The sequence below is a fragment of the Podarcis melisellensis genome, assembly GCF_964234715.1.
Source record: "Podarcis melisellensis genome assembly, chromosome: 1".
Lineage (NCBI taxonomy): Eukaryota > Metazoa > Chordata > Lepidosauria > Squamata > Lacertidae > Podarcis > Podarcis melisellensis.
This window is the reverse complement of record NC_138528.1, coordinates 32,417,482-32,437,867: the sequence shown is the minus strand read 5'-3', so window position 1 is coordinate 32,437,867 and position 20,386 is coordinate 32,417,482. Positions and strand designations below refer to the sequence as shown.

Here is a 20,386-nt window from a genome sequence, read left to right as displayed (position 1 = left end):
ACTTACAGCTGCAGAGTAAATATACAGTGCAGGGGGCTGTTTCTTAAGTTGCTAATATTTCTTACATAGATTAAACTGTGACAGACGGTTAGAGGCACAACATGGCATACCTGCTGCTCTAACTGTTAAGACTGTTCTACTAACTGCCATAACTGTACTAACTGCCATAACTGTACCAACTGCCATAACTGCCAGAAGGTGTATGACATCTCAGAGTTCCACACCTCTTGCAATTAACCCTTTGCATATGCATTTTAGATGCTAACATCCTGCAATATGATCAAACGCCATTTCAGTAGTAGGAAACTTGAGTGAGCCCAACCTTATATAGGAAATCTGTTACCTTCAAAGAAAGATAACATATTGTTGTCTTAACTCTGTTGTCCAACCCTCTTCAAAATACAGTGGTAGCTCGGTTTTCGAACGTAATCCGTTCAACTTCCGAAACGTTTGAAAACCAAAGCATTTACTTCCAGAAGCATTTACTTATGGAAAACTCAATATGGAAGCCACTTGGCCAGTGGCAGAGGAAAGGGGGGTGCGGCCCGCCCCGGGTGTCATCACTGAGGGTGTGTGTGTGACAAAATGAGTTTTTAAAAAATTGGGCTCACAAAACGTTTTAGGAGTGACATGGTGGCTGAGGCACCTGCAGGTTCCGCGCTGCCTGAAACAGCAGCGTGGGACTTGCGTCTGCCTACTGTCTCTCCCTCAGCCACCCTACAGCTGAAGGGGAGGCGGTGAAGAGGCTCCAAGCATCAGAGACGCTCGCCCCGGCTGCAGGACATGCCCCGCACCAGGCACCCAAGCGGCTAGCTACGCTGCTGCACGTGGCACATTCAACTTCTGAAAAGTGTTTGAAAACCGAAGCAGTTACTTCCAGGTTTTCGGCGTTTGAAAACCGAAATGTTCAATTTCTGAGACGTTCGAAAACCGAGGTACCACTGTACAAGCTCCTCTGCAATTTCAGAATCAAAACTTTCACATTCACAAGGAATTTTTGACCAGAAATCTAAAAGGCAGATCTTTAGAGACAATCTGTAATCTTATGTGTCAGACCATGCCCTCCTTGAATCACGCCTATTTTCTTGGTAGGGTTGTCGCCTTTTAACCTTTCCAAAAGTCATTCACTGCATCAGTGAGGAAAAATGTATGCAGCATAAAATGATTTGATGCAACCAAACATAATCTATTAACATAGTTTTAGTTTAACTATTAAATTCAGAGTTGGAAAACGGGTTCCTAAATCCTAAGAGCCATTGATTGATACTCCACACTGTTCTACAGCCCAGGTGGAGATGAAGAGGGGTCTGAGAACCACCCAGAAACCCAGAGAGCTGGGATCAGGACCCCCAGTTCTGAGGCAGTGACATCTAGATTTGATGGCTCCTAGAAGTGATTGCCAATGTGGAAATCTGCTGGAGGGCCAGACTTCACTTGCTCATTTGAGGAAACCTTAGGTTCATGTCTGAGTTCACGAGGATGTGCTGCTGTATAGGGAAGCCTGGCTTCAGGCATTAGGCGCATTGGCAGACCAACTCTGAGTGGGAATCCTTTGCAGATGACTGCAGTGCCTGGAGACAGGCAGTCAGGTTGTCTATCCACAGCAGTGACCAGAGTCAGGAACGACTACTGGGAGGAGCACAGAACGAAGAAATGCTGTGGTGCAACTGCAGCAGCACAACTGAATGCATTCATCTGCCCCAGCTGGGGAAAAAAAGTCTCTCCCATATCAGTCTCTGCAGCCACAGAAGACAGTGTAACTCTCCAACAGTTTGACTTTGCCTCCAAAAGTGCATTCCTCCATTGCCTCCTGATGCCAATAAATATTTGCCAACCTGGTGCTCTTCAGTTGTTTTAGACTCCAACTCTGGAACAGCATTTATGTCAAGATATAACATACATCCACTGTGTGTACCGTACTTTCCAGAAACAACAGAAGACATTTTTGCTATGACAAGTCTTCCCAGCTTGATGAAGAGGGCTCTACCATAAGTGTCTATTTTGTATTGTTTAAAATTTATATTTTTCTCTTTTGTGTTTTTTAATCTTTTTTTTTTACTTGTTTCGTTATATTTTGCCCATCACCTTTAGATAGATGATAGATAGATAGATAGAGATAGATAGATAGATGATAGATAGATAGATAGATAGATGATAGATAGATAGATAGATAGATAGATAGATGATAGATAGATAGATAGATAGATAGATAGAGTTGGCATTGATCTGTCTCGAGAGACAATGGAGTGTGCCTCCAGGGGTGAAGTCAAACCACTGTGTTAGCAGCCCCAAAGTGACCTCCCTGGGGTGCAAGCCTGGGCAGTGAGTATGGAGGTCCTGGGCTGCCCAGATGGCAAAAGCCCCATCTTGGGCCTGCTGAAGTGGTCTAAAGCAAAGCAGAGCAATATGTTTGGCACCAACTTGGCTGCAGGAGTTACTAGAACACAAGGCCCCATCCAACCGTTTTAGGGACTCCACTATGCATTTGTGTAGGGTTTTTAATAAGGTTTTAAATAAGATTACTGCACTGCCTGACATCCTGTGCACTCAACTTCAGAAACAGCACACTGAATACGTGGCATGTGGTCTCCCTTTGAAATGCATGGAACAACCCATACAAGCTTATCTCTTACGTCTGCAGCAAATTGCTAGATCAAGTGTATCCATAGTTTTCTCTATACTGTTACAAAGTCTCTTCACTGTTCTGTTATTGTATTGTGTAGTCATCTGCATCCCTACCTTGGGCCAAAATCATAGAGCTGTATGTATGTGATAGAAGTGAGGAAGGTGGGTTTCAAGATAGTTGCTATTTACACAGCTTCAGAAATAGATCAGGTGCTTTCCAACCATGCTTTGGGACCATTTATATCAGGGTTTCCCAAACTTGGGTCTCCAGCTGTTTTTGGACTACAATTCCCATCATCCCTGAGCTCTGGTCCTACTAGCTAGCCAGGGATGATGGGAGTTGTAGCCCCAAAACAGCTGGAGACCCAAGTTTTGGAAACGCTGGTTTATAAATATGTCACCATTTGAACTTCATCTCTGTAAGCCTTGGATTTCAGTCTCTCTGTTGCCCTGATTAACTTGGATTTGCATATGTATGTAAATATCTGGCCAGACAATTTTTATCTAAATCAGATATGAATTTATTCTCCTCATGATTCCTGTTAAAAGAACTCACATCTTTGTAGACATTTATAGGACTATGCAGGAAAATACCTAACTATGCAAAAATGTCTCCCTGGTTTATTGATTCATTTTGGACTTTCATGGGAAACTGAAGGATGAAAAATATCTTACCCATAGGCTTTATGTTCACATTTGACATGTACCGAGAACATCTGACTGTAGTGGGGGCCCTGGGTACCTGCTGTTGCTGTTTCTTTACTTTGTATTTTTCTTGGATTGGATTTGCAGCCAAATGGTTGTAATTGACCCTCTATTGGGACAAGTTAGGCTATGAACATATGCCTTTCCTTTTTATTAAAAAAAATGTTCAAGAGTAAAAGAGAGGGAGAGAAATATTATCAGTATTTACTTTAGGTTGCCTCCATTTCCAGTTTTTCTGGCAGGGAGTCAAGCTTCTGTCAGAATACAGAGCTTCATCTAAATCCAGCTCCTGGAGGAAAGACTGCAAGCAGAATACAAATCGATGGAAAAGCAAAAGTTTAAGAGGCTCTGTCCTTTATGCAGGCAGCATGCCTCAGCATTGGTTTGAGAATTCTGCATCCAAAATGTCAGGCTGGCAAACATTCCTCTTCAGGGCAGTCATTAGTCAATTTGTCATACATCAGCCAAACACAAATGACTAAATTATAACTGCGGATATGCAAATCTCCAATGGTTCTTTACCTCAGGCAAAATATTTCCAGGCTAAACAAACTCAGTACCAGGTTTCAGTACTACTATTCCAGAAGGCTCTTTAAGGGAACTTACTGCCACACAATGAAAATAGACACACACATACACATACACACACACTATTTAACAAATGCATGAATTGGATTTATTTTATTTTATTGCTTTTTATAACTTATTGATGAGGAAAAATATGACATAAATCATTCCCAGTCTGGTCTTTGTTGTTAGAATTATTATCAGGAGCTAGGTTTCTTTTTGATTTTAAGCATGAAAATGAAACTCTCCCTTGAGCTCCTCAATTTCATGCTCAATGTACTTGGTAATTTTGACTTTTCACCCTCTCTCTCCCTCTGCCCATTCTCAGATACACTTTGACAGAAAAGAATCTGCAAGACATAGCCAAGATTTCTTTTCATTGCAAAAACGGGTGGGGCAGGAATGTGCTTTGTGGTAGAATCATTCTGTGGTAGAAAACAATTGTCAGTCAAATTTCAGAAATTCTGTCTGTGATAGGGGGTGGGTTTGTAGTTCAGTGCTGAAGCAGAATGTTTGCCCGCATAAAAACCACAGGTTCAGTCCTTACCACATGGCATTAAGTCCTTGTTGTTGTTTTGTCGTTTACTCGTGTCCGACTCTTCGTGACCCCATGGAATTAAGTCCTTACTCAGATATAAAAGCTGGGGAAACCTCTTCCCGAGACCCTGAAGAGCTTCTGCCAGTCAGTTAGACCAGACAACACTAGGCTAAATGGACTAACAATCTTTACACGTTCTTATGTGTAGGACTAGTGTGATCATGCCAATAATTTCATAGAACTTCTATCAGACCAGTTACTAAACCTCCAGTTCAGAGTTCTTATCTATTACGGATGCCATGGGTGATATTCAACTAAGTTCTACTCAGAGTAAACCCACTGAAAGTAATGAACCTTAGTCATTATTATTTTTTATTAACTTTATATGCCACCCTTCATCAAAAGATCTCATGGCGATTCACAGAATACAATACAAGATAAAAACAAGTAAAAAATTAAAGCAAAACAACGAAGCAATAACACCCCCTCCCCACGGATACATTTAAAAGGTTGTAGGTTATTAATCGGCCAAATATATAATGAAGGCGCCAGGTGAACCTCCCTGTTCATCAATTTCTGTGGGTCTACTTTGACTAAAACTGGATACTATCCCAGGGTACCAATGAATCAGATATACAGTTCACAAGAAAATGCATCTATGTAGAAGCACCCTAAAATATTTCCTATCTACTGTGGAGATGGACAAACATATCCTCTTCAGCTAATCTGCTCCATCAAGCCTCTTTAAGATGAACTAGGCCTCTGTAAATCAATACATTAATTTTAAATCAACAGCCAAGCGAGCCAATTGCAAAACGGTTTTATCTGTTTCTTTACATTGTAGGTAGCCTGGGAATTCAAGGAAGTCACATAGCAGAAAACGCTAATATTACTTTCTCTCTTGTCAAGGGGAAATTTAACCAGTCCCACAGACGTAATGCTCTAATTTGTTACAGGCAAGAGCTTTCTAAGTGCAATGTTATCAAAGCAAGAATCATCAAGGAATTATATCAGTTTGACTATAAGTCTAATTTTTGAATGTTCAAGTATGTCTAATTATAGCAATCATTTTTCTTTCTTTCTTTTTGTTTCCTTTGCATCGATCCACTTAATTCCATCTCTTAGTGTGGGCAAAAGCTGACAGTTGCATGGCAAAGAATGTTTCCCTTTGTAAAAACCTACTTCCTCTCAATGTAGCTTTAGCCTAATTGAAATGTTTCCTATTAAGCTCAATCAAGGCAGCAATTATCTAATTACTCACTTATGCTTTTCTAGCCAAAAATTGCCCAAGCCAGCATATTTGAATGGCTGGTTGCATATTTATTGTTGTTTTTACATTTCCCTTGCAGTTTTAAGTAATGGTTAAATTTTTACCAGTGCTTTATGCTGCATCTTCAAACATTCGTTGATATCTACAGCTGTGGCAAGATCACTGGGTAAGAAAAGCATTCAGAAAATGTTCCTAAATTTATTCCTAAATTTAATCACGAATTAAAATTAAAATATATCCAAAGACATATAAAGAAAACAAAAGTGTAGGATTCACAAGTATTATTTCGAAAAGCAATTATTATCCACACGGAGCACTTAAGAACAGCTAGCTTGTTGGTGCATTTAGCTCAGGTTTGTCTATTGTGAACCTCAACCTCCCCCATACTGGTTATACAAACCCAGGAAATGATTAAGAAGGGCTTCCAGCCTATCTAGGATGTTGTGACAGTGTAACATATAATGAAGGAGACCACTGACTATACTGTACATGCATTACCAAGGCCAAGTGGAAGACGCATCTGAGTCACATCAACCTCAGACCATGCACTGTGAGCAAAAACTAAAGAGAGTTCCATCTAATCCTTTGGTTATTACCATTCTGCTGCATTGCACCTCCCCCCAATGTCCCCATCTATTCCAGAGAGTGCCTCTATCCTCGGAGGCGTGGGGCTGGGGGTTTATACCCAAGAAAGCCCTGTTGGGCAACCAGTTTTATTCCATATCCTACATATTCAACCCAGAATGTTGCATTACATGGCTTCATATCAAAATCACATGAAACAGCAATATTTTACTTGATTTTAATGATACAGTGGTACTTCCAGGTTAAGTACTTAATTCGTTCCAGAGGTCCGTACTTAACCTGAAACTGTTCTTAACCTGAAGCACCACTTTAGCTAATGCCGCCACACCACCGGAGCCCAATTTCTGTTCTCATCCCAAAGCAAAGTTCTTAACCCGAGGTAATATTTCTGGGTTAGCGGAGTCTGTAACCTGAAGCATATGTAACCTGAAGCGTATGTAACCTGAGGTACCACTGTAGTCTTATTTCTACTTTATTTACACAACCCACTTACCAGCATTAATTACTAAAGAAGAAGTACAGCTAAAAGCAAGTCATCGTATTATAGTTGAGATGTAAATAAATACGGTGTATTAGGAAAATATTCTTTTTTCCAGTAGCTGTGGAGTGCTACCCCCATGCCTCTACAAAAACATAGCTGTGTGTTTGTGTGTGTGGTTGAGGGGCCATGATGATAAACTGGAAAGGCATGTGATACCTATGACTACATCACTTGACCATTAATACACCTCACCAGGAGTTGTTTAACATTCCAAGCCCATGAGCAGTTTTGGGCAACTGCCATTTTAAAAGCAAAATTATTGTTCCCTCTCCACTTCATTTTTAACCCTTCATTTTCTCCCCTGTCACCCCTGCTTGAAGCACAGGACAGGAAGCAAGGGGAAGCGTGGAAGAACATTTCCAGGTAGATAAATGATTTAGCTAAGGCAAATACTGTGAAATTGTACATTGATGGAAATGGAGGTTTAACACGATAGTGTTACTAGAAAGAGATTTCATATTCCCCAGGGAATCTTCCTAAAGGATAGCCATGTTAATCTGTTGTAGCAGAAAAAAACAAGGCTCTTGGAGCATTTGAAAGACTAACATCTATTGTGCCATTATCTTTTAACAACTATAAGGAGTGCACCTGATATCCAAACTTCAAAAACCAAAGTCTTTTGCTTGGTCTCAATGCTATACTGTACTAGATACATATTTCAAGAAGTAAAAATCAGTTATTTAGCTTTTTGGGAAATTTTTCACCGCCGGGAAAATCCACACATATGGCAACCCTAATTAATAAAGATTTAATCATTTATGAATTATGAAAATGGAATTGTTTAAATGGCTATTTCTCAGTTGTTTCATTTTAATTAATTTAAGGACTCATCAATTTCCAACTTCCTACAATTTGCCAGTTCTGGAGTTTCATTATATCCAAATTATTATGTGTCAAATAAGTATCAAAAATTGTCAGGTACTCCATGATGGCGAGAATGTTATTGTGGCAGCCCACCTTTCTTATCGCTCTATGGGGCCATCATACAGCAATGGCAGAAGTGATGGCATTCAACTTCAGGAGTCAGGATTATCTGCCACCCTCTCACACATGATTTGGAATCAGGCACCTCTGCTCCACAAATTCTGCTACCACTTGTCTCCCTTTCCAAGTCATTTAATTCTAATAATTCTAATAATTCTAATTATTTTACAACACAGTAAATGATTTCTTATCTCTTAGCAACTGTTCCTGCCACAGAGGAAAACAACAAAGAGTCTTGTGGTACCTTAAAGACTAACAAACTTAAGATGACATAAGTTTTTGAGAACTGGAGTCCACTTCATCCCCAAAACTTATGCCACAATAAGTTTATTATTATCTTTATGGTGCCACATGATTCTCTTTTGATTTTGCTGTAATAGACTTAATGCCAGGATAGAGGATTTGGAAGAGAATCAAGACCTCCTTAGACAGACTATATTTCTGGATCTCTCCACAGCATACTATATCCAGGGCAAGGCTTCTCATAAGACAACAAGAAGTGGTTGCTTTCTGATGGTAAGAGTGGGCCAGACTACCTTGGAAGGTGGTAGTGGACTCTCCTTCATTGGAGGTCATTGAGCACAGGTTGAATGGATCCATCAAGGATTCTTTAGCTGTGATTCCTGCATTGCACAGGGTTGAACTAAATGACTGGAATCCCTTCCAGCGCTACAATTCTATGATTCTGTGAATATTTGGCAGAGGAGGCAGCCTTCACGCAAGAAACTATATTGGCCTGTTACTTGTTCCTGATTATGTAGGAAGCTGATTATGTAGGAAGCATAGACATGTGGAAGTTGTATGAATCCATGGGCTCTGGAGAAACTATCATATCAGGATATCAGGAGTGGGGATAGCAGGCATAACCCCAATTCTTTGCACACTGTGCACTGATGTGTTGATGATAATAACCAAGCATGAAATTGATCTACAAATGTGTGTGTTGCTTCTGTGCCATTCCAGAAGTCTTTTTAGGTTTTGCTTTGTTTCCCGATGTGTTTAAGTAATATATTCATGATAACATTGGTGGTCTTCAGAGTGATCAAAATCTTAAATTGTCTCATCCAAGGTCCAAATGGCATCTCCAAACAGGTTTAAATGTATTATATTTTTATTATTTAGCTTTTTTTGGTTTGTTTCATGCAAGCTTTGTAGGGGAATAATCACAACCTATGTATCTTCTCATGCAGGCCTAATGCACAGTTGCCCCATTCAGTGCTTCTAGAGCTACACAGAGGCTCCTGTGTCAAATTCAGCTCTGAGCAAGTTGGGTTAACCTCAGTCATTGAATGTCAGGGAAAGATGTGTGAGGAGAAGGAGATATGCAAGAGTGTATTACCAGTGATGCTCATAGTCACAGAATTGTAAAGTTGGAAGGGACCACGAGGGTCATCTAGTCATCATGTTGTTGTTGTTGTTGTTGATTATGATGGTGATGAACCTCCTCTTTACAATATATCTTCTACCTATTTTTGCATCATATGCATTTTGATGAAATTTGCTGAAAATCTGCGTTAAAAAATTAGAATGCAGAGTACCAAATAAATCATTGGCCTACTATAAACATGGTAAAACAGCTCACGAAGAAACATCGTTTACATTGAATTGCTTTTGTTGCTGACATTAACAATGATTCAAAAGAAAGAATTCTCTTCTTGCTTTGTGTTCTATGAAAATCATATGCTGCTCATTCAATCTCACTGAAATCGTAACCATTTAAGCACAATGGCAGTTAGGTTATCATTGTTATAATTACTGCAAGAGCTGATTAAGACTGCGTTTTCATGTGACATTATATGCAAAGTGGATTTAGAAAGACCAATAGTGTTAATAAAATGAAGTTTTTTCCAAAATCCTTTCAGTATTTCAGAGCCTATTTGCAAAGGAAACAATGGTATTTATTAGATTAAATGCAGACACACAGCAAATAGTGCGAGGAGATAGGTGGTTGGAGAACTCAAACTGGGTTAGATTGAAGTCATTAAATCATAATGCATGGAGATGACTGATTGATATATTGAAGTCAAGTAGAGCAATCCTATGAGTATACACAGATTAGATTAATTCTTTTATTCTCTAGAAAGTATAAACAAATGTGCATCCAGAAAGCATTGCTGCAATTACCTCTCTTCTGCATGATTAGCAAACTGCTCACTTGTAACAATAGTAAGGGCTGGCAAGAATGATCTGTACAATTTACCACAATGAATCTCAAAGAAAACATGATGTCAGAGTTTTGATGTAGGTGGTCTCTGAAGGCAATATGTGGATTTCATAGAACACAGATTTAATTTAAAATGTATATGGAAAGAGGCAGTACATATGCATAACACAAACCACAAAGATACAACCTCTGTATACAGATGTTTAACCTGTAACAGGACACATTCCTTAAAATTAAAGTTTAAATTACTCCCAGAGGAACAGTTGTCTAGTCAATCCCACAACTGGATAACGAAATTACAGTATTAGGTTGCCATTAGGTATTTATGATATCCAAGAAACAGGCTAGTGGCTACAAAAAAATCTGTCATCTTTTAACATCATTCTGATTAGTTACATGTCCCCCCAAAACAAAGCTGAATTGGGAGATACCCACATGATTAATCATAAATAACCTCAGCAGACATCTAATCTTCAATTCTTCCCGGGGAATAAATTGCCCTGTATTGTACATAAGAGAACTTGAGAATGACTAAACCTATTTCTCCCATCTTGGGGACTGCAAGTTCTTACAGCTATTTATTATCTAGAAGAGCAAAATTAGTGAAATAAATTAATATACAATACACCAATTCTATATGTGGGGGTGCAAAAATATGGATGTTTGGTTATTGTTGGAAACTGAGGAATATTTGGTTAAGCATGCTGTTGCTAATTACAGAAAGAAACATAGGATGACATTCCAATTAAAAAAAAAGGTGTGAGCAGAACACCTTCCACTTACCCAAATAACCCCTGCTGCCGCCACCCGCCCCACATGTCCTACACTGTCTCCAAATCTGGGTTGGGAAAAAGCCCAGGCAGATTTAGGGAGCATTGTGGTAGGAGAGGGGGAGAAGTGCAGTCCAAGTGATTCCACTCATGCAAAGTACTACTTAGCACTATATTGAATACAACCTGTGGACTAACCAGCATGGAGGTGGGGGCGAGGATACAACACAGGAGTAGGAACATTCCATGAAGAGTCAAAGCTGGCAAGCCGGCTAATGCTGGCCACAAGCGCTCTGACTCGCTGAAACTAGTTCTGCTCTGAAGGATAAGGTTGAGTTTAGGAGCACTTCCAGACTACGTACATCTTCCTTCAGTCCCAGCTTCACCCTTGGGTCAAGCCTGGTCCAGGGACAGAGAGAGGAGAGGAGAGTCAATGGCAAATCTGCTGCCCCTCTCCTCAGCTGGGCTGTGGCCCATGAGGGAGCTTTCTCATGCCCAGCTGCAGCTCCACTACTGGGTCAGGCGTGACCCAGGGGCACAGTGGGCTCCCTCCTCCCTCTGCCCATTTTGGGGGCATCTTGTGTGTGCACCCTGGTTGGTGGTTGCATATGCTCTGCCACTGCATCTTGGCAGGATTCAGTTTCAGTTAATTTTTGCCTCATCCATCTCAATAAGTGCCCAGATAGGTAAAAGGTAAACGAATCCCTGACCATTAGGTCCAGTAGTGGCCGACTCTGGGGTTGTGGTGCTCATCTCGCTTTATTGGCTGAGGGAGCCAGCGTACAGCTTCCAGGTCATGTGGCCAGCATGACTAAGCCGCTTCTGGTGAACCAGAGGAGCGCATGGAAACGCCATTTACCTTCCTGCTGGAGCGGTACCTATTTATCTATTTGCACTTTGGCGTGCTTTCAAACTGTTAGGTTGACAGGAGCAGGGAGCGAGCAACGGGAGCTCACCCTCTCACAGGGATTCAAACCACTGACCTTCTGATCGGCAAGTCCTAGACTCTGTGGTTTAACCCACAGCACACTTACAAATCCCCATCTGACACTGAGAAATACATTTGGGTATCATCAGCATGTTATCTTTAAGAAATAAACTTAAAAAATAAAAATAAAAAGTACATTGCCAAATTTCTAGAAACTTAAGATGCCTGAAGAGACAGAAGGAATATTAATTTTGATAAAATGTTTAGGTATATCATATTTTCACCAACATGGACACCTGGGAACATTTGGCATTTATCTTCCTACTAAGCTTTTCTCTGCGCACAGGATTCTAGGATTCCCTAAGCTTGATTCTAGGATTCCCTATGAAGGAAAATCAAATTAAAGTTCATTATATAACAAAAGACATTAGAGCATGTGAAATGTTGCCTTCTCAGATCCTCTTATTATGCAGGCAATGAAAATAAAGGCTCTAGGCATATCCACATTCCCAGTTCATTTTAAAAGCTGTTTCTAATATTTAGTTGGTGCTCATTTTAATGGGGGAAAATAACCAACAATTATTATAAAGCAGTGACCCACACTATACGTAATCCAGCCAATCAGCAGGGAGGATTTTAAGCTTTGTGTTTTGGGGGGTTTCTGCAAACAGCTGCATTTCATTCCCTCCTGCCCAGGATTCTGTTTTCCAAAACAACTTTTAAGACATCTTGGTGTCCAAGAAACCCTTACTGCTAGGTGGTCAAGGCATTAGCAGAGCTAGGTAAAAAGGACCACCGGTTAGGTTTCACTTTATGGACACATCTCAGAACAAATGCATACCAGAGGAATCTAGGAAGACCAGGCAGTTTACATGCTTCCACATGCAGGTCCACCCTCTAGACCCAAGACATGCAAGCGAAAGAACTGTACTAGTAAGACCTGCTAGTCACCACAGCAGAGTGATCGAGAGGGGAGGGAGGGGAATTCCCATCATTACCAGAAATTAATGTGAAGATACCATATAGGGATGTGGGTGGCGCTGTGGGTTAAAACACAGAGCCTAGGACTTGCCGATCAGAAGGTTGCGGTTCGAAACCCTGCAAAAGGGTGAGCCTCCGTTGCTCGGTCCCTGCTCCTGCCAACCTAGCAGTTCAAAAGCACGTCAAAGTGCAAGTAGATAAATAGGTTCCACTTCGGCGGGAAGATAAACGGAGTTTCTGTGCGCTGCTCTGGTTTGCCAGAAGCGGCTTAGTCATGCTGGCCACATGACTTGGAAGCTGTACACCGGCTCCCTCGTCCAATAAAGAGAGATGAGCGCCGCAACCTCAGAGTCGGCCATGACAGGACCTAATGGTCAGGGGTCTCTTTGCCTTTACCTTTACCATGTAGGCAGGAGTCACTTCAGTTAAGTGTGTGGTAGCTAGAAGTCTAGTTCAGTAGCCCAAATCTGTGCAGGTAAGCTGGCCAGTCAGCAACCATGTGTTTGCATGGTACTAAGATGCCCTCTGTCCATTAGTTCTACCACAGCAGGGGTCAATGAATATAAATCTAGCAGGGACTGACGCAGGATATCCTTCATTATGATAGATACGAGTGGCATGAACTGACTGAACTCCTATGATTTTCTAAAACAAATACTACTATATAATCATGCCACTATTGGATGTCAAGCTGCAGCCCTGATAATTGCCTCAAATTAACACTTAAGGAATTTCTTTCCTAAATATACAAGTTGATCGGTCACTTTATGTTTCACAGAAATTCATTGCTCCCCAAAGAATAACTAGCCTCTAAACGTTTAAAGCAGAAGAAGACCGGAAGAGTCCTGGAGACTGACTAGTTCATGAAAGGAATTGTTCCTGAGAAGATCTTCCCACATTATAGCTTTTCCCATAGGTTGTATATAAACAGAGGAAGGTGCTTTATACTGAGGCTGTGCACACACATAAATTTAAAGCAACCCCCACCCCCGCCAAAAATCCTGAAAACTAGTTGTAGGTCTGTAAGGGATAAACTAATGGATGCGGGTGGTGCTGTGGGTTAAACCAGAGAGCCTAGGACTTTCCGATCAGAAGGTCGGCGGTTCGAATCCCCACGACGGGGTGAGCTCCCGTTGCTCGGTCCCTGCTACTGACAACCTAGCAATTCAAAAGCATGTCAAAGTGCAAGTAGATAAATAGGTACCTCTCTGGTGGGAAGGTAAACGGTGTTTCCGTGCGCTGCTCTGGTTCGCCAGAAGCGGCTTAGTCATGCTGGCCACATGACCCGGAAGCTGTACGCCGGCTCCCTCGGCCAATAAAGCGAGATGAGCGCCGCAACCCCAGAGTCGGCCACGACTGGACCTAACGGTTAGGGGTCCCTTTACCTTTAACTATAGTTTCCAGGTGATGTAAATGAGCATTAGGTGATGTAAATGAGGCTTTGGTCTCATCCACCTCTGTCATGTGGCCTCAAACAGATTACTCCTGAGGGCACTTGGCCCTCAAGAAAAAGGAAAGGCTGCGTCACACCCTGGCAGCATCTCTCCAGGGTTTCAGGCAGAACCTGTGGCTCTGCAGATGTTTGACCCCAGCTCTCCTCAATGCCAGCCAGCATGGCCAATGGCAAGGAGTGATGGGAGTTGTAGTCTAGTAGCATCTACAGAGCCATGGGTTCCCCATTCCTGCAAATGGAGGCACTTCCCCAAGTGTGTCCAGAAGCTAAAGTATGGAGGGTGGGCTTTTCAGTGGTGGCCTTCAGAGGCATGGCCTTTTCAGTAGTGCCCAAACTGAATGTGGAGTGATTCCCATAGAGAAGCTAACCTGATACCTATGTTGATGTCTTTTCAATGCCAGACCAATATTTTCTTATTATGAGCACAGGCTTTTTAAAATTACCTTAACATCTTTCAGGGACGCAGGTGGTGCTGTGGGTAAAACCTCAGCGCCTAGGCCTTGCCGATCGCATGGTCGGTGGTTCGAATCCCCGTGGCGGGGTGAGCTCCCGTCGTTCGGTCCCAGCTCCTGCCCACCTAGCAGTTCGAAAGCACCCTTAAATGCAAGTAGATAAATAGGTACCACTTTATAGTGGGAAGGTAAACGGCGTTTCCATGCGCTGCGCTAGTGCTGGCTCGCCAGAGCAGCTTTGTCACGCTGGCCACGTGACCCAGAAGTGTCTGCGGACAGCGCTGGCTCCCGGCCTCTTAAGTGAGATGAGCGCACAACCCTAGAGTCTGTCAAGACTGGCCCGTATGGGCAGGGGTACTTTACCTTTACCTAACATCTTTCAATAACATTTAAAGTTTATTGTAATACAACTTTGAAGTTTGATATTCATATTATTAGTCTCCACTTTTGATAAAGTTCCTTTAGTGTTCTTTATTGTGACTTGATTGTGATTTGTATCCTGTTTTCATCACTATCCATGCTGGTTCTGACTTTTAATGTGATTTTGATTGTATTGTTTACATCATTGGTTTTCAATTACGTTTATTATTACGTTTTTTTAAATTTTTATTTATAGACTTTTCAAAATACAGAGTAAAAAATAAAAATACTATACAATTCAATCACTTCAACAATTCAACAATTACAGTTCAACAATTCAACATTTTATTATTACTATTATTATTATTATTATTGACTGCCCTTCCATAGTTTCCTCAAATTACGGTATCTATTTTTGCTGCATATTCTGCTTTTCTTAGTCATTCTTACCTCCATTTTTTTCTCATTACAATTTTTAACTGCTGAGCTTACTCCAAACCAGCTAACATTCTAGCATTCTTACAATAATTTTTTAAAAATCTACAAATAATTTTCAATCCTCTTTAAAAGTTGTCTCTTCTTGTTCTCTAATTTTACTTGTCAATCTTGCTCATTCTACATACTCCATCAATTTCATCTGCCACTTCTCTTTTGTGGGGACTGCTTCCTCTTGCCATTTTGGGGCATATAAAATTCTGGAAGCGGTAGTTTCATTTAGAAATAAATTCATTTGTTTATTTGATATCTCTGATCTCATTATACCTTTTAAAAAAAACCTCTGGTCTCCTTGGAATAGTCTTTTTAAACTATTTTTTCAACTCATTATGTATCATTTCCCAAAATTCCTTAGCTACTCTACAGGTCCACTACATATGATAAATTATGTTTATTTTAATTAATTTTGCACGTTATGAAGCATCTAACAAATATAATAAATGAAAGGATAAATAGTACTGCAAATATATAGACAGTTTTGGAAACAAGTTCTGTACACAGCCCCAGGTTCATTCTGTACCAGTGATCTTGTAGCTTGTGATTTTATTTGGTCAAACAGAGGAAATCTCTATTTGAGCTTGCAAAGGCAACCCATTTTCTTTTTTTTTCTTCCAGATTTTACATCCTGGAAGCGGGTTGCGCTGACCCATACATTTCACTGGATTCTAAGATGCAAAACGAATCAGAATTACATAATTCTGGTTTCATAATTGTTTTGGTGCTATGCAAAATTGATTCCCCTCTCCTCTTCAATATGAAAATTTGGCCCATGTGTTGGGGGAATAAATTTATCCATATATTTCAAATATATGTGGGGAGAAAGAGAGAGAGCGAGAGAACGAGAACTGCTTCATTCCACAGACCATATCCTGTGGCATATGCATTTTCATCACTATGTTTGTCTTGCAGACAAAATGAATATCAGATGGTAGGTTTGAAAAAGGGCAGACCGAACATGAGGTGATTAGTTTCAAAAACAGATTTTATTCTTGATAAATTATTACCAAATACAATCATCTGTTGATTGAGGATATAAAACAGATTTGTCATAGTATAACCCATTGGTTAAATGAAAAACGGAAACAATACGTTTATTTAACATGGTCTGGCATTAAGCTCCGAGAAGCACAAATTTAAGGCAAATAATTAAATTTTCAACTTAAAGATATGCATTTGTTAACCAAAAGTTGTTTCTTGAGGTCACCTGTTTCACCTTGGTTACTCTTATTGCATTATATATATACATACTATGACATGTATATGAAACATTCCTATGTAGCTGCAAACTTTCTGAACTGCTGGGTCTCCGAGCACAATGGGATAAAAAGAAGGGATGGAATACCAAATATTGTTATATCAGTGTAGTTACTGAAATGGGAAGGTACTATGCTTAGGCATCTGTCACTGTAACGTTGTATTTAATTACAGGTAGGTAGTCATGTCAGTCTGCCGTAGTCAAAACAAAATAAAAAAATTCCTTCCAGTAGCACCTTAGAGACCAACTAAGTTAGTTCTTGGTATGAGCTTTCGTGTGCACACACACTTCTTCAGATACACGGAAACAGAAGTCACCAGACCCTTATATATAGTGAGAGGGTGGGGAGGGGTGTTACTCAGAAGGGTGGTGGGCATGGGTGATTGGCTGATAGGTGTAGTAAACCTGATGACGACTGTTAACGACTGCAATTGGTCTTACAGGGAAAAGCAAGGGGTGAGATGGCTAAAAATAGCTTTATCATGTATAATGAGATAAGAATCCAATGTCTCTATTCAGACCAGGTCTCTCCATGGTTTTAAGTTTGGTAATAAGTTGCAATTCAGCAACTTCTCTTTCCAGTCTATTTTTGAAATTCTTTTATAATAAGACAGCTACTTTGAGACCTTGTATTGAATGTCCTGGGAGATTGAAGTGTTCTCCTACTGGTTTCTCTGTCTTGTGATTCCTGATGTCAGATTTATTTCCATTTATCCTTTGGTGTAGGGTTTGGCCTGTTTATTTGTATTTATTTGTATATGTTGTACTATGAAATTTTATATATAAAAATAATGTAATACTTTACTTCATTTTGATCAAGTAAAATGATGATAACTATTCAACAACTCCATATTGTAAAACACTTATACTTAATCAAATTAATAAATTTCAAATTTCTTGCTACAGCATACTAGAAACCTTTGATTAACAACAATGTAGAAAAACATTGGTTCCCAAACTCACATACACACCCCGCCATGGACCACTTAGAAATTGCTGAAGCTCTTCATGGACCACCAAATTATTTTTCTGCCTGTTTTGGCAACTGTAATGTGCTGTACTAGTTGCTATGTGATTTTTAATTGTCTTATATTGCTTCTTTTGTTTCTTATGTTGTATGTTATTATATAACAATTTGGATTCCATAGGATTCAGATTTTAAGAGCTCTTCACAGACCATCTGACTGAAGCTTGTGGAGCACTTGGGAAATATAAGAGGAGCCTGGCCATTTAATACAGCATTCTTTTCTCACAGTGGCTGACCAGATGCCTGTGGAAAACCCACAAGCAGAATCCGAGCACAAAAGCACTCCCCACTCATGTGGCGTCCAGCAACTGGAATTCAGGAGCACTTCAGCCTTGAACTGTAGTAGTAGAAGGCAAGGCAACCTGAAAACGAAACTGTAGTGATGCAGTGTCTTCCATAATGTTCACTCTTGCAGAGAAGGATGTTTCAGAAGCATCCTTGCCACCTCTACCACCATGGCTTTTGGCAGATATGGCCTTCACCATTGTGCACCCTAAAGAATATCCCCAAAATAACGTACAGAAGCATATTGAGACACACTGGCTTTTTCTTTCAGTGGTGCATTATCATTTGGCTTGTTGAAGGAAACCCCTTTCAGGCTTAGTATTTAATGTGGGGTGTCAGGCATTGTGCATACTAAACAACAAGCCCCCAACAACCTCATGTTGGGCGATAGCAAATGCATAGGGTGCCATTAGACTGTCGATCGTTAAGATTTTGTGAATGACATATGCAATCCATTTCAAGTGTTCCCGTTGAAAAAAAGGTTCATAGCGGCGCTCCTTGATTCCAAGCTGCTGTTTGAGGCCAGGTGGCCTAAGTGGCAAGGAGTGCCCATGCCCAGCTTCAGCAGGTATAATAGCTACAGTGGTACCTTGGTTCTCAAACTTAATCTGTTCCGGGAGTCAGTTCAAAAACCAAGGTGCGGCTTCCAGTTGGCTGCAGGAACTTATTACACTCAACCGGAAGCCGCGGAAGTCATGTTGGACATTCAGCTTCCGAAAAATATTCACAAACCGGAACACTCACTTCTGGGTTTGTAGTGTCTGGGAGCTGATTTGTTCAGGAGCCAAGCGGTTCAAGTGCCAAGGTACCACTGTACAGCCATTCCTGGACCAGAACAACCTGGTCTCAGTTATGCATGTCCTGATAACCTCATACTTGGATAACTGTTATGCTCTTTACATGGGGCTGTCCTTGAAAATGATCCTGAAGGTGCAATTGGTACAGACTCAACTTCTGAGTGGAGCAGCATGCAATGATCACATTGCACCTGTCCTTATAATTACTGCATTGGCTGTTTGAGCGCTGTGAAAATTCCATGATAGGGATGGTTAGGAAAGGGTTTGAAAATAAAACTGCCAATATCCTAATGCCATTTGACATACTTATGGTGCCGCCCCACTTGGAATAGTGCGTACAGTTCTGCTTGCCTCGTCAGAACAGGAATGTTTCCAAAGAAAAGACTGGAGCAATTGCCCTATAAGGGATTTTTAGATTAGAAAAATGGTAAGTCAGGGAGAGACGTGATAGAGGTTTGCTGTAAAATATTGTGCATGGTGTGGAGAAATTGAATAGAAAGAAGCTTTCCTTCCTCTCTAATAATACTAAAACCCAAGGCCATCCAGTGAATGTTGGAAGATTCAAGCAGACAAAAGAAAGAAATTCATCACACAGTGCATAGTGCAACGAAGATGTGAGCTTGAAAGTCCCCCAAAGGAAGCTGAAGGTCCCATATCTGGCTAGGTACACCAAGCACACAGCACTTGCAACTCCCCCCAGCTTAGTTTTAGACTATGAACTAGCAGCACTGCTGAGGTGTAAATTTAACAGAATCAAGCATTTTATGACATGGAAATTAAGACAGCAATTATGGAGCCTCATGGAGATCCTGAAGAAAATTGAGGACCTGGCAGAACGCACAAAATTTCCAAATTAGCCTGAAGTGCCTTGGCTCATGGGTGTCTCAGTTGAGGCCTCCAATCACCCATCAAGACCTGCCTTGATTCCTCATTTAATAGTGAAGGCAGCAATGGACCTAGTGGAAAGCCTAGAGCCAACCTAGGAGAACTCCTTTGGCTCCTAGAAAGCTATATTTCTACAGCTCACCTCAGAAGTAATGGTTAACTCAGGAGAAAGGAGAAGACTCAGCTTTTCCCTCTCATCTGATGACCAGGAAGAGGAGAAATTGGTAGCGAGGATAGAAGTCTCTCAGTGTCCTCCTGATCATTGCTGGGCTGAGTTCCCTACTGAGCTCCTTAGCACCATCTCACTTACACAGCTCCATAACTTCCTGGCTCAGCTCCTGCTCCCATTCTAGGTGCTGGTTATGGATAATTCAGTACCCTCTTGTGAAATAATCTCTTGAGGACATCCCAGTCCTATAGGTTGGTTTGGCATGTCAGTAAACAGGAGTGTCTGAAAGTTAACTTTCAGATTGCTTTGGGAATACTGTGTGGATCTGGGGCTTTGTTTTGCCCATACAATTGGGAACTCAAATGTCTCCCTCCTAAAAACCAGAGTCCATACAAAACACAACAGTAGCTCTCTAGCATGCTGAATGGCTCTGACAGTTCAAGCATGCAATTTTGTAGCAGCATGCAAACAAGACTGGGAATTCAGGGTTAAAAACTAAACTGAAGTTTTGTCTTATACAGTAATGAAAGCTGACCAAGAGAGTAAATCA

At 40.9% G+C, this 20,386-nt stretch overlaps 1 protein-coding gene across 4 annotated transcripts in view; it reads right to left on the bottom strand.

The window, feature by feature from the left end:
* The window catches only part of SLC25A21 (solute carrier family 25 member 21), a 276,895-nt gene that overhangs the window by 191,572 nt on the left and 64,937 nt on the right, over positions 1-20,386 (bottom strand). The window contains exon 1 of one of the 4 annotated variants that reach the window (XM_081914412.1): positions 7-145. The exons of the other annotated variants lie outside the window; for them this stretch is intronic. The gene's annotated coding sequence lies outside the window, so the exon portion shown is untranslated. Of the gene's footprint in view, positions 1-6; positions 146-20,386 lie in introns of those variants that run through there. 4 annotated transcript variants of the gene reach the window in all.